The sequence below is a fragment of the Rhinolophus sinicus genome, chromosome 3 (assembly GCF_057876585.1).
Source record: "Rhinolophus sinicus isolate RSI-liver-muscle chromosome 3, RSI-T2T, whole genome shotgun sequence".
Classification (NCBI taxonomy): Eukaryota; Metazoa; Chordata; class Mammalia; order Chiroptera; family Rhinolophidae; genus Rhinolophus; species Rhinolophus sinicus.
In genome coordinates, this window is record NC_142503.1 from 85,901,788 (window position 1) to 85,916,281 (window position 14,494).

Below are 14,494 nucleotides of genomic sequence, written 5' to 3' on the forward strand. Positions count from 1 at the left end.
CACAGCAAAGGAAACCATTAACAAAAGAAAAAGGCATCCTACTGGCCATCCTACCGAATGTTAGAAAATATTTGCCAGAGATACATCTGATAAGGTGTTAATATCCAAAATTTATAAAAAAGCTCATACAACTCAACACCAAAAAAACAAACAATCCAATTAAGAAATAGGCAAAGGACCTGAATAGACATTTCTCCAAAGAGGACATTTAGATGGACAATAGATATATGAAAAGATGCTCAACATCACTAATCATCAGAGAAATGCAAATAAAAACCACAATGAGATATCACCTCACACCTGTCAGAATGGCTATCATCAATAAATCAGCAAAGAAGTGTTGGATGTGGAGAAAGGGAACCTTGTTGGTGGGATTGCAGATTGGTGCAGCCACTATGGAAAACAGTATGGAGGTTCCTTAAAAAATTAAAAATATAAATACCTTATGCCCTAGTAATTCCACTCCTGGGTATTTATCCAAAGATATCCAAAACACTAATTCCAAAAAATATATGCACCCCTATGTTTATTTCAGTGCTATTCATAAGACATGGAAACAACCAAAATGCCCATCAATAGATGATTGGATAAGAAATTGTGGTACATTTGTACAATGGAGTATTACTCTGCCATTAAAAAGAATGAAATCTTACCATTTGCAACAACAGGGACGAACCTAGAGGATATTATGTTAAGTGAAATAAATCAGACTGAGAAAGACAAATACCATATGATCTCACTTATATGTGAAATCTAAACAACAGAATAAAAGAGCAAACAAAACAGAAATAGAATCATAGATACAGAGAAAAAAACTGATGGTTGCCAGATGGGAGGGGGTTTAGAGGGATGGGTGAGAAAGGTGAAGGGATTTGGAAGTACTAATTTGTAGTCACAAAATAGTCACGGAGATGTGAAATACAGTATGGGAAATTAATCAATAATGTTTTATAGACCATGTAGGGTGTCAGATGGGTACTGGACTTATCAGGAGACTGGACTTCATAGATTATATAAATGCCTAACCACTGCGCTGTACACCTGACACTAATATAAAATAATATTGAATGTCAACTATAATTAAATATATATTTATATCTATATACATATATACACACACACGCAGTCACAGGATATAAAGTACAGTACAAGGAATATAGTCAACGGAATTGTCATAGCTATGTACAATGTCAGATGGGTAGTAGACTTGGTGGGATTATCTCTTTGTGAAGGGTGTAAATGTCTAATCATTATGTTGTTTTGTACACCTGAACTAATGAAAAAAAATGTTTAAAAAATATTAAATAAACTTACTCAAAACAAAACAAAACAAAAATGGAAGGAAAAGTGGTTCAGGAGGAATTTTTTTTTTCTTTCTCATTAACCTTCGGTTTAATGGGTCTCAAAATTCAGTGACAGATTTTTGGTCAAGTTGTTTCCATTAAAAGGTACTGATTTTAAAAACTAATAACTTAAAAACTGCCACACACACAAAAAACCAAATGGTCCACAAAACATTCTCCTTTCCTTCTGAAGGTTTTATGATACGTTGTAATCATTAACCAGTCTTTTACTATTAAATTTAAATGGCCAATTGAGACAAAGAGCTCTGAGACCGCTCTCCCACCACTGATTAAGACTGGGGTGGCAGGTATTGGGGATAATATTCATTGAGCCTTCTGAGCTTTCTGGGCAGTGTTGGTGACCTTGCCAGCTCCAGCTGCCTTCTTGTCCACTGTTTTGATGACACCCACAGCAGCCGTCTGTCTCATGTCATGAACAGCAAAATGGCCCAGAGGAGGGTCATCAGAGAAGTTCTCAACACACACGGGCTTGCCAAGAACCGTATCAACTATGGCTGCATCACCAGATTTCAAAAACTTCAGGCCATCTTCCAGCTTTTTCCCAGAACAGCAATCAATCTTCTCCTTCAGCTCAGCAAATTTGCAAAGCAGTGTGAGCTGTTTGACAATCAAGCACAGGTGTGTATCCAGCACTGATTTGGCCTGGATGGTTCAGGATAATCTCCTGAGCCATGAAGCCAGCTGCTTCTATTGGTGAATCATTTTTGTGGTCACCAACCATACCAGCCGCACTGCCACGATGAACATCATTGACAGAAACATTCTTGACGTTGAAGCGCACACTGTCCCTGGGAAGAGCTTCACTCAAAGCTTCATGGTGCATTTCAACAGACTTACTTCAGTTGTAACATTGACTGGAGCAAAGGTGGCCACCAGCTGGGTTTGAGAATACCAGTCTCTACTCGGCCCATAGGGACAGTACCGATACCACCAATTCTGTAGATATCTTGGCAGGGCAGACACAAAGGCTTGTCAGTTGGACAAGTTGGTTGCAGGATGCAATCCAGAGCTTCAAGCAGCGTGGTTCCACTGGCATTGCCATCTTTATGGGTGACTTTCCACCCCTTGAACCCAGGCATGTTAGCACTTGGCTCCAGCATGTTGTCACCGTTCCAACCAGAAATTGGCACAAATGCGACTGTGTCAGGGTTGTAGCCAATTTTCTTAATGTAGGTGCTGACTTTCTTAATGATTCCCTCATATCTCTTCTGGCTGTGGGGCAGCTAAGTGGAGTCCATTTCGTTAACACCAATGATTAGTTGTTTCACACCCCATGTGTAAGCCACACGGGCATGCTCACGGGTCTGCCCATTCTTGGAGACACTTGCTTCACATTCACCAACCCCAGCAGCAACAATCAGAGCTGGCCAGTCAGCCTGAGATATGCCTGTAATCACGTTTTTGATAAACTCTCTGTGTCCTGGGGCATCAATGGCGGTCACGTAATACTTGCTGGTCTCAAATTTCCACAGGAAGATATCAATAATGATACCACGCTGATGTTCAGCTTTTAGTTTATCCAAGGCCCAGGCATACTTAAAGGAGCCCTTTCCCATCCCAGCAGCCTCCTCAAAATTTTCATGGTTCTTTTTGTCGATCCCACCACATTTGTAGATCAGATGACCTATAGTGGTAGACATAGTGCTGGAATCTATGTGTCCAATGACAACGATGTTGATAAAAGTCTTTTCCTTTCCCATTTTGGCTTAAATTTAGTGGTGGTTTTCAAGACACCTGTGTTCTGGTGCAAACCCATAGTGAAACAGGAATTTTGGAATTTAAAAATTTTTTTTTTTTTTTATGGAAGCAGTATCTGTGAGGCTTGGCAATAGATTGTCGCTTTAGAGCACCTCAATTTTGAGTACACAAATTCCATCCCAGTCAGTCAGCCACTGATGTGTTTCAGCGCAAAGGAGGCTGTCCCCCCCAGCACTCTATATTCAGAGCCCTCCCATATCTAGCTTTATGGTCTTCAGGAGTGCATGGCTGTAACTTCTTTGTTGAGGATGCAAGATCCTGTACAAGGACACAGGCCCACGGGAACTACCTCAACAAGGATTAAGTGCCACTGCCACTCTAGTAAAAGCTGTCTGTGGTAGTGTGCAGCCAGACTGTCCCTGTATTTTGGAAATGTTTTCAGGTTGTAAGGGTGTAAAACATTAATGCATTTTATTTCTTCCATCAGTTCAATGCCAGAGAGAGCCCTTTGTGTTAGATAGGGTCAATGGAACCAAAACCAAATTTCAAAGTTGAAATGCTAAGTCCTCAGTTCTACACGCCTTCCATATTAAGCACCCTTTAAAAAAAAATTTTTTTTTAAATGACTGCCACAGATTCCTTAATCTGACCACTCTTCCAACACGCAATAGCCAGAAGCCACACTGCCATAACAACCCCCTATGTTCCTTTATCTCTCCATGTTGACTTCTTATTCCTACTGATGCTCAGGCCACCTTTCACTCACTTCTGACAGTAGGTATTATTGTGACTTACCCAGTCAGTTTCTCCTCGAAGCGTCCCATCAATCCAGCCCACATCCCTGTTCATGAAGCAGCACTGACAGCTTCAATGTTCTATTTCTGACCCTGTTGGAAAGAAGCAGATGGAGAGCTTATGGGACAGTGTTTACAGTCTGCAGCAGTGTACAGTCATGTCCTAGCCTTCACATTCACTCACCACTCACTCACTGACTCACCCAGAGCAACTTCCAGGCCTGCAAGCTCCATTCATGCTAAGTGCCCTATACAAGTGTACCATTTTTTATCTTTTATGCCGTATTTTTACTGTACCTTTTTATGTTTAAACATGTTTAGATACACAAACACTTATCATTATATACAATTGCCTACAGTGTTCAGTACAGCAACATGCTGTACAGGTTTGTAGCCTAGGAGCAATAGGCTGTACCATACAGCCTCAGTGTGTAGTGGACTGTACCATCTAAGTTTGGGTAAGGGCACTCTATGCTGTTCCCATATGATGAAATATCCTAACAACACATTTCTCAGAATATATCCCTGTCATTAAGGGGCACATGACTGTACATATGGGGTTTGGTACTATCCGTGGTTTCAGGCATTCACTGGGGGTCGTGGAACATATCCTCCATGGATAAGGGGGGATTCTAATAGTAACAGGATTGAGTTTAAACCCAAGTCTGGCTAATTCCAGATTCCAAAGCCTTTGTTACTACAGTAAACCTACTCTTCCTAAAGTGGGGATGATAATATGAACCTGAAAATTAATGTAAGACTTAAGTGAAAACTGGAATCTAATGGACCAAACATTATACCTCACTTGTAGCCAGCCGTCAGTGCTCTCCTCAGTGAATGAAACAGAATGACAAAGCAAATGGCACCATGTCTGATTGGTCGGCCAGTCTCATTAATTCATAGGCACACTTAGCATGTCATTTATTTTCCCACAACTGCTTAGACACATAATAAATGCTCAATAAAATTTTGTTGAATAGAATTGATTGGAGTAGAACTAACAGATATCCAAAGGAACCACAGCTGATTTTAAACAAAGTCTCCTTTTAACTGAAAGAGATGTTGATTTCATTGTGAGTTGTACCCTAATCCTTCTGATAACCACAAATTCTAAAAATAATCCAACCAGGTTTGTAGTGAATAATTTATAATATAGAAAAATTGTTGTAACTAAATATCCTGACCTACTTTTTGCTAGAAAAATCACTTTACATTCCTATTTACATAAGAGTATTATCATAAACCCTTTTGAGTGAGCGGCAGGCTATTTTAGGAAAGCAGGCGCTGCACTTACTTTGGTTACTGCTTCCTTCCTCAGCAAACCTTCCCAGGTTGATCTTCAGTTCAGGCAGATAACACCGGGTAGTATTACGTAGTACAGGCGCTCTAGGCATACATGCCTGAGAGCTCTTTAGACTGTGTGCTAACAATATTTTTATATATTCTGTTTTTCCCCCTTAGCTGTTTCCTTTGCTGCCAGAGCTGTTTGGCCACGTCTGAACTGCTGCTGATGAAGCCTTTTCTGGCAGGTTGCCCAGGGAGCAGCTCTCCTGTAGATTCTGCCTCTCTCCAGGAGTTGCCAGCCTTCAGCATAATGGGCAACATTGAAAGCTGCAAGGCGTTTGGTCGACAAGGTCAGAGTGCCTTTCATTCCTGTAATAATCAACCAGTGTAGCTCTTCCTCAGACCTGGGGAGAGATAGGATAGAGGTCAAAAGAGCAATTACATTTCACATTGACTCCAGAAAAGGCTTGGATCACAAGACTGAAAAAGAAAGACGGATTCTAGCCTCATTCTTATCCATTCCTTTTCTGGTCATCTATGTTATTAATGCTGACCTGAAACCATAACAAGTTTTAGCTTGATGACGTGAAAAACGCATTTTCCGCCTGCAGATGAGATCTTTCTTCTTAGACATTTAGCACTGTCAGCATATTGCAAAAGAATGCAAATGAGCTGCAGGATCTATAACAAGAGACAGTAAGCAAAGGCCATTAATTATGTTTTTAAAAAATGTTAACCCTAGCAGACTGTATAACAAGCAATTGTGCTAATTTCAATCTGTAATCAGCCCCTACATTAACATAACTTTATTTATTTAGCATTAAGGCAACAATTTAGAGAATATAATTTAGTTGGAAATGTCAGTAATTTTGCAGTGGCAGATTGTTCTTACAAAGCTACCTCTATTTGACCTTACAGCTGCCAGGACTAATTACTTTAATTGCATTAATTGCACTGACCATTCTGGTGGTTAGTGTAGTTGTTGTTCCTCTTTAACCAATGAGCAAATCAGCCTGGCTGAATTCTCAGTAAAATGTGCCAATATTTCATTCTACATCTCCTTCGATTCTTTTCTGCACTGTGAGAGTCCAGGTAAGTCAGACTCAGATTATCAGTGCTCTCACTGAGATCAAGAATTTTGAGGAAAACCCTTGAAAGGAAAAAAAAAAAGAAATCTCTATTTCCTAACTGATCCTCATTGCACATTGATGACTCGATTATAGAACAATCAGCTTACTAATGACCAGGAAGTTTTTAAAAAAATGGTTGTGGCAATTTGACAGTAAATTATAAATCCCTCATGTCACATTTTGGAATGACATCCTATTAAAAATATTATGTTCTTTGTTTCCGCCTTGTAGACTGAATACATAGTTTTCCCTGGGATTTGACTCAAAACAAATTGAAATACACAGTTATGTCCTAGCTTAAGACCTATCATCTTATGAATCTAAAAAATAGATATTTTCTCCTGACAAGGAAAGCTCCACAGGACATATCATACATAATTTGCTGCCAGGAATACATCTATTAGTTGAATAGATGTATTATGCTCCTGGAATACCCAATTCTCATACATGAAATTATGAAATTTGAAAGTCAGAAAGACTAGATGTCATCCAATTCATCTGCCCACTCAAGGCAGGGATCAGCTCTTCTTTGTTTCTTCCAGATGATCATCTAATATCTGGTTAAACACTTCAGGTTCTTTGTCATATAAATCAGATTACTTGGTTCAACAACTTGGATAGCTAAAACATTCATATACATATATACATTTTGTTATAACTTTTACTCACTAGGTCATAAAAATAGCCAACATGTATTGAGTAACTGCTAAGTTTCCTGGCACTCTCTTAACTCTTGACATGCATTTATTCATTTAATCCTCCCAACAGTCTTTTACAATATGTATTATTATTGTTATTGTTGTTGTTATACATATGAGATAATGTAATGCATAGCAAAGCCAGGATTGAAATCAGATACTTGGGCCTGGAGCCTCTGAGTTTGACCTCAATGTTAGATTGTCTCAGAATTAGATAAAATTCTTCCTCCGAGGGTATGTAAGATTGATAAAACTACTTTCCCGGTACGTGGGTGACTCCTGGTTAACTGTCTCTGGTTCCTCACATGGCAAAGCTTCAGTGTGGTAACATTTTTCTTTAAAGTGAAGCACCCAAATCTAAAAAAGGCTGAACATTCTCAATGCGTGCAATACTTCTTCAGGCTAAGTTCTGCAATTCTCTTCTGCAAACTCTCAGCCCATATATATCACGTCCTTGGGGAAGCTTTCCTTGACCCTGGTCTACCTTAGGTCGCCTTATTATAAGTGCTGGTGTGAACACAAAGCTTTCTTTATCAGCATTAATGCCCTGCAATTCAACAATTAAGCAGCCCAGACACCCTGCCTTTATTTAATAGAGAAAAGAAGAGTGTGTACTGTTCATTTCCAACAATTTCACTATTAACCAGTCAATCCCAACCAAAGCACAAACATATTCACAAAACTCTTGATTCCTTCAGGTTTCAGCTATGAGTATATATTCCAGTTACATCATGTCCACGGGAGGAGATACATCACTGGCTCAGTTACATTTTTTTTTTTTCTCAATTCATCCCCAGCTCATCAGGTGTGGAGCCCTCATTCTAGACTTTTTGATACGTAATAAACCCTTTGGATCTATACTTTATCCCTTCCTCAATGGCCCCTCTCTATCCAGCTCTTCCCTGAACATAACCTGTGATTCTGGCATACTTGGCCTCTCACTATGTCCGAAACATACTCCAACTTTCTGCCTCCGTGACTAGGCTCCTTTGGTGCTCTCCAGTCACATTCTCCACTCCCCACATCCTGTCTGCTTTCTGCCTCCACAAAAGACCTGTGAAATCCTTTCCTTCTCTATGCTCACTTCAAACGGTATATCTAAATCTTTTCTAGAGCCTGTGAAATGGGTTGTTCGGTCGGTTCTAGCCTGTCAGCCTCTCTCCACTTTACCTCCTTTCTCTGTCCCTTCTGTGTTGCCTCACGTCAGTCCTTCCGCATCTCTTGTGTGGATCATTGCAGCGGTTGCCTAGCTTCTGGCTGATCCCACCTCTACGATCCCTCACCCTGTTGCATTCCTCTATGGTAAACCATTAAGGGGCTCCCTACCCAGTATTCGACACTGTGTTTTTTAGTCCTTAGGCACATCTGCAAGCCATCTTTACATTTTCAGTCTGAAGGTCATTCTTCTGGTGGGGAAGACAGAGAAAAGAGGAGCTGAGTAATTCTATTTTCTCTTTGTCTCGTTAACCTTACATCATAGTCTCTTAGAAATTTGACCAACAGTGTCTTGTTCTCCTTGCTCCTTACACATTGGTAAAAATGACATTTCTAAAAATTAAATTTATTGGGGGTAACAATGGTTAGTAAAATTACATAGGTTTCAAGAGTATAGTTCTATAATACATCATCTATATATCACATTGCGTGTTTACCACCCACAGTCAGTTCTCCTTCCATCACCATATATTTGACCCCTTTACCCTCTTCTACCACCACTCCCTCTGATAACCACTAAGCTGTTGTCAGTGTCTATGAGTTTTTGTTTGTCTTGTTCCTTTCGTTGTGTTCAGTTTTATGTCCCACATATGAGTGAAGTCATGTGGTTCTCAACTTTCTCTGTCTGACTTATTTTGCTTAGCATAATCATCGCAAGAAAAAGTCATTTTTTTGTTATTCTTTTTTCCCCCAGAAGAATTGAGCTTATTTTTTGCTGTATTTTTTATGACACCATTCTTCCAGGTTTGTGGTATTGCACTGCTTTTGTTCTTGGCTACAAGCTCTTTGATCTTTCAAACATGCTTTCCTTTTAAAATCTGAGCTCAAAGCAGAGTTCTCCAAGCAACCATATTGATTTCTTTCATTTTTCGTCCATATTCAATGAATTTTTATTATATAGTTAGAATTTCATTGTCTACTTCTTCTGGACCTATCTATACCCTTTAAGAAACCCTCTGGCCATGAGACCAAATATATATTTTCTTTGAACTTTTTGAAATTTACTTTTTCATAGTCTGAGATGCATGTCAGACCCTGATTAACAATCTTGTTTTTCACGCATTTGAATTCTAAGAAGCACTCATTTTCTCCCAAGGTTCTCAGCACTTCTTTGTTCTCACCTTCCCTTTCTTGAAGATCAGAATCAAGTTTAGAGGAACTGTCCTCCAAGTCCAAGGTGGCAATCTACGTCTCTTTACCTGCTGGGTGGAGGATCTCTGTTTCCCGAGGCCAGAGAGGCCCCGAACCCCACACTTGCCTAATGACGATGGGAGGTCTTACCAAGCTTTGTCTCTGGTGCACTGGCACTAGCACAGAATGCTAGGAGTGGGATGGTGGCAGCCTCAGAAGAGGTTCCCAGCCTCCCTCACTGGAGGGAAGGCTACCAAGTCCATCCCTTATCCAAAGTCATTTAATACCAACACCCTTGCCCAGAGGTGTTCCTCTGAAAATACAGAGTGGAGATGGTAAAGCAGAGGAGCTAAGAAAACTAATATGTGAGAAATAGAAAACGAAGAAGCACAGAGTGGGGAGGTGGGGGAGTAATATTTATTGAGACTGTTGTGTGTGAGGCACTGTGCTAGGCATTTACACACACCTATCCTATTCCTCCCAATACCATTTTAACATGTGTGGAAACTGAGCATTGGCTTCTCTCAGTCACAGAGACAGGGAATGCAGAAGCCAGTAATTGAACCTAGATTTGCGGATGAGAGGATAATGAAACTAAACAAAACAGAGAATTATAATTTATTGCAATATAGGCATCTCAGTCATATACATTACAAAAGGAATGACATGATAGAGGAGATATAGGAACAAATCAATGTCCATTACAACAAACTTCAAGAAAATAGCTATTTTGTTGCACATTACTAATAATTTTGATGTATGGCAATAGAATTTTTATCATATCCACTTTCTTGAATAAATGTTTATTTCAGTATTTTTGCTAGGCAGAGTGTTTTTTCGGGGGTTTTTTTTTCTCTTGTTTTGTTTTAATTTTAAACTCTATTGGTGAAATTTCTTGGCAAAATGAAAACAAAATAACACCATCAAATAGTCACATAATATGTGATCCTTAAAGGAACTAGTCTCCTTGGTACATTTCTGTCAGCTAAACATATAAATGTTCTTTGAAAAGTATGCTTCTAGACGTTAGTGGAAGTATTGATTTTCACCTCTGTCTCTCTTTTTTTTTTTCTTGATAATGTTTATTTACCAGGTTACCTCCTCATCTCCATTCTGAGCTCTGCTTCCCAGGGTGTCAGTGTCAGAGGCAAGTGTGAAAACCAAGGTGACTAAACGGGTGTCAAGCCAGCTGCAGAAACAGAGAGAAGACTTAACTAATGGCATAGGTCTACCAAGTCAATGGACCCTGTCTCTCCTAATTTCATTATCAATTCACCACAGGAACCTGACAGAGTCAGTATGTTAAGTCAAATTCAAAAACTCAAAAATGAAAAGAAAAAGAAAATCCAATTTCAGAGTCAGGTAAAAACATCATAATTCAGAGAAAAATCTTTATTATTGATTTATAGCTGCAGACTCTTGTCCAAGGTTTCCTTTTTAAATTAAGAATACTAATGATTTCCCATCCTGAAATTAATAATCCAAAAACTGCACAAATTCAAAAACGGCACTAATTGTACTTCAACCAGGAAGTCTCAATGAGCAGATGGATGCCTAGCTTGTTCCCTTCGGCGACTGTGGTTGATGACAAGCCATGGGATTCTTAAGAATCACACACTTCCTTGGGAGTGATTCTTGTGTGTGCCAGGAGGCCATCAATTTGAAATGGAATATCCTGTTGGTTGAGGCTTCTATACATGCAATCCAATTGCTCTCTGATATACAGATTTGTTTGGGACAAAAGTTCCTGACTAAGTATTTTGGAGACTTAATTGTGCTTGTGGAAGAGGCAACACAGACCCCATGGGGAGACAAGTCAGGCAGTCTGGGGCCTGCACAAGGCACTCACTCAGTTCCAGAGGAAACACAACCTTCAGATAACCACAATGACTTAAAACAGAATTGAAACCAGGAAAAGGAAACAGCTATATGTGGGGGACAGGAAGTAGATATTAAGAGGACATTGACATAGATATAGTTATTTTGTTACTGAGTATTTTTATTTACCCTGTGTTTCTGTATGTATTTTAATAAATCATGTTAAATTGTTTTTAAAATAATGTGGGGTATGAATGAGTAAATGAAGTCTCTTTAGAACATTTTAAGTTACTTTATTGGGAAAAAAAAATAGTTTTTCAGAAACCTTCCCAAAGTTCCCTAAAAGAAAAAAAGATGAAGAGCAGCTTATATTCCTAGTTAATTATCCATCTGTCTTTAGTAAGATTGTATCAAAATATTGGAATCCTCTGAAATTACCTCAGAATTTGTCTTTGGGGCAAGACTACCATTTTGATTGGTACATACATTAAGAAATTAAAAATTTTTAATGCATGTTCCTACAGCATTCTGTTCGTATATCTATTATGGCACTTTTCTGTTTTTGTAATTAGGCATTCATATGTTTCTTTCCCACCAGACTGAATTCCGGGCAGATCACAATGTCCCCAATGCCTGCAAGGGTCCCTAAAATAAAGACACACAGTAAACACTATCTGGGGATTAATTTTAAGTAATCAAATGTCACTAATTTGCAGGATGGTTACGAGAATCAAATGAGATAACATAAACATCCAACTTGTGTCTGAATCACAATGGGAACTCAACTCATTTGTTCTCTGCCCCTTTCTTAGAACTAAAGAAAATTTTCAATGTTCAAAGCAGTGTAGAATACTAAATGTCAAATTTCACTTAATAAAAAATACATATTCTGTAGAACTTAGTTTGTTCTTAAGAATAATTATATTTGGTATATTTAGAAATATAAGGTCCAGCTAGATGGATGACAAAAAAACGGGAAACAGAAAAATTGGCTTCCTTCCTATCAATGATTCATAGGGAAAGTGGCCTTAGAAAAATGTTGGTTTCCCTTCTTTTACCTTCTCTTAATCAGTTTCTGGAAATAATCTGGATCTTTTGTCCATCTTGGATGAACCCCCAGGCCCTAAGCCCAGGCTAAGGCTAGGCCACTTTAAGGGAGCTCTAGAAAATTTGGTGAAGGATGAAAATGTCCTCAGATTGAGGCACTCAGTACATTGCGCAAATTTCATAGGTGAGACATCTACTGAGCTCTTCTATCTGAGAACTGCATGGTGTTTGCATCTTGCAAATGGACAAGCTCTTTCCTCTGAAGTTAGACTGCTGAGGAATACCTACATGAGCATTGTAAGGAGAGGAAACCCTGGTGGAAGAAAGTGCAGTATAGATACACAGAGGAAGAGGCACTTTGTACCTAAAAGGTTGTTAGTCAGTTCTTTAGGGCAAGCTATGACTTTGGCTTTATAGGAGGAAGGATTCCTCATATATGCTGTACTTAGAGATTGAGGTGCAGCTTAAAAAATATTCTGTATGAAGCACAAGTGAAGGAGACAGTGATTGCTGTGTCCAGAAGTGGTCTGGTCTATTCTTGTGAAATAAGAATAACTACAAGAGAGTGAACAGGGATGTCCCTTTTTAAAAACAATGCCTACCATTTTAATGATTTCTAAACACGTCTCTCTATCAATCTTCTAATCTCTTTAAATTGTTCATCACGTATTTAAAACATCCACTTAGTGATTCCTGCTTCTTAGGGTTGTAATTCAAAGAGGAGCAGTGCCTCTGATTGCTGAGAAGAGATTTTGGAAAGAACACCTACAATGAGATCTTAAAATAAACAACATTGTCCTACTCTGGTCTCTGTCATTGAGACATGTGTGCCAGTGGATGGATGAGAATAGCTTAGAGCTGATTCAGCTTACAAGCCATTCCTCTGCTTACTCTTTCAAAAGGAAGCTGAACAATTTTCTGTGGAATTCAAGTTTTCCGTGTCTGTCAACAAAACTCTCTGGTCATCTACATTTCTTCATTTCAAGAAATAGGGCGAATTTGAGACTCTGTGGTCTATGCGGAAACCAGAAAAGAAATGAGTCCAAGACTCTGAGTCAGGAGTTACCACTGACCCCCTCGTTGGCCTCAGGATTTTCATGAACGAGGCAAAATATCCCACTATTCCTGAAGACTCGGTCTAAATGCTTTTGGCGTCTAGAGTATTCGATCCAAAACTTGCTATTTGATAATATGGGCGAATAGTTCTTAGCCCTGGCTGCACCTCAGAAACATTAGGGGCCTAAAAGAAAAGAAAAGAGAAGGAAAGGGAAAAGGAAAGAATAATATACACATGTTAAACAAAAAAAAATTCAAGCCATACAAAAAAATACATAGTGGAATAATGTGCACTCCCATCCCAGCCTTCAGATTTTCCCGTCTTCAACTCCGTCATCCAGGATTAAAAAATATATAGATGTACAGTTCTCATCTCCTGCCTGCTGAATAGTGTCCCTGGTAGGTGTACGAGGTCAGACAATTAAGTTCGCGAACTCATCCTACAAAAAGTGCTACATACCTCACTGCTGAATATCATTATGGCCACCTTCAAAGTACTCCCCTTGGGAAGCTATGCCCCAATGCCAATGCCTAGTCCACCCTTCAAAGCAATTTTGGAACTCTTTTTCTGGACTAGCCATCAGAGCTCTGGTCATATTACCCTTGATATCCTGAATGTCATCAAAATGTCTTCTTTTCAATATTTCCTTTATCTTCAGGTAAAGAAAGAAGTCATTGGGGGCCAGATCAGGCGAGTAGGGAGGGTGTTCCAATACAGTTATTTGTTTACTGGCTAAAAACTCCTTCACAGACAGTGCTGTGTGAGCTGGTACATTGTCATGATGCAAGAACCATGAATTGGCGAAAAGTTCAGGTCGTCTAACTTTTTCATGCAGTCTTTTCAGCACTTCCAAATAGCAAACTTGGTTAACTGTTTGTCCAGTTGGTACAAATTCATAATGAATAATCCCTCTTTTATGAAAAAAGGTTAGCAACATTGTTGTAACAATTTTGCAAACTTAATTGTCACACCTTGTATTTTAAATAAACTCAGGTGATCCAATTGCTTGGTCAGGTTAAGAACCACTGATCCTGATGAAGCGACAAAAATCGCAGGACCTCCCACAGTAGTGGGGGCACTATCTGACAAGGGGGGCTTGGGAACTTACTGAGCGGAGAGGACTTTAGAATTGGAAATCCCTTATTGTATGCACTTGTTGGGGAGAGGAGGTTTTGTACTACTTGTTTAAGAGGCAATATAGTATAGTTAACACAAAACACAACAGCAAAACTACTGGGACTTACTACCTGGGACGTAA

General features: G+C 39.2%; 1 pseudogene; it reads right to left on the reverse strand.

Moving 5' to 3' along the window:
• Positions 1-1,403: 1,403 nt before the first annotated feature.
• On the reverse strand, positions 1,404-3,064 carry LOC109445555 (elongation factor 1-alpha 1 pseudogene; annotated as a pseudogene).
• Between the last annotated feature and the right edge of the window lie 11,430 nt (positions 3,065-14,494).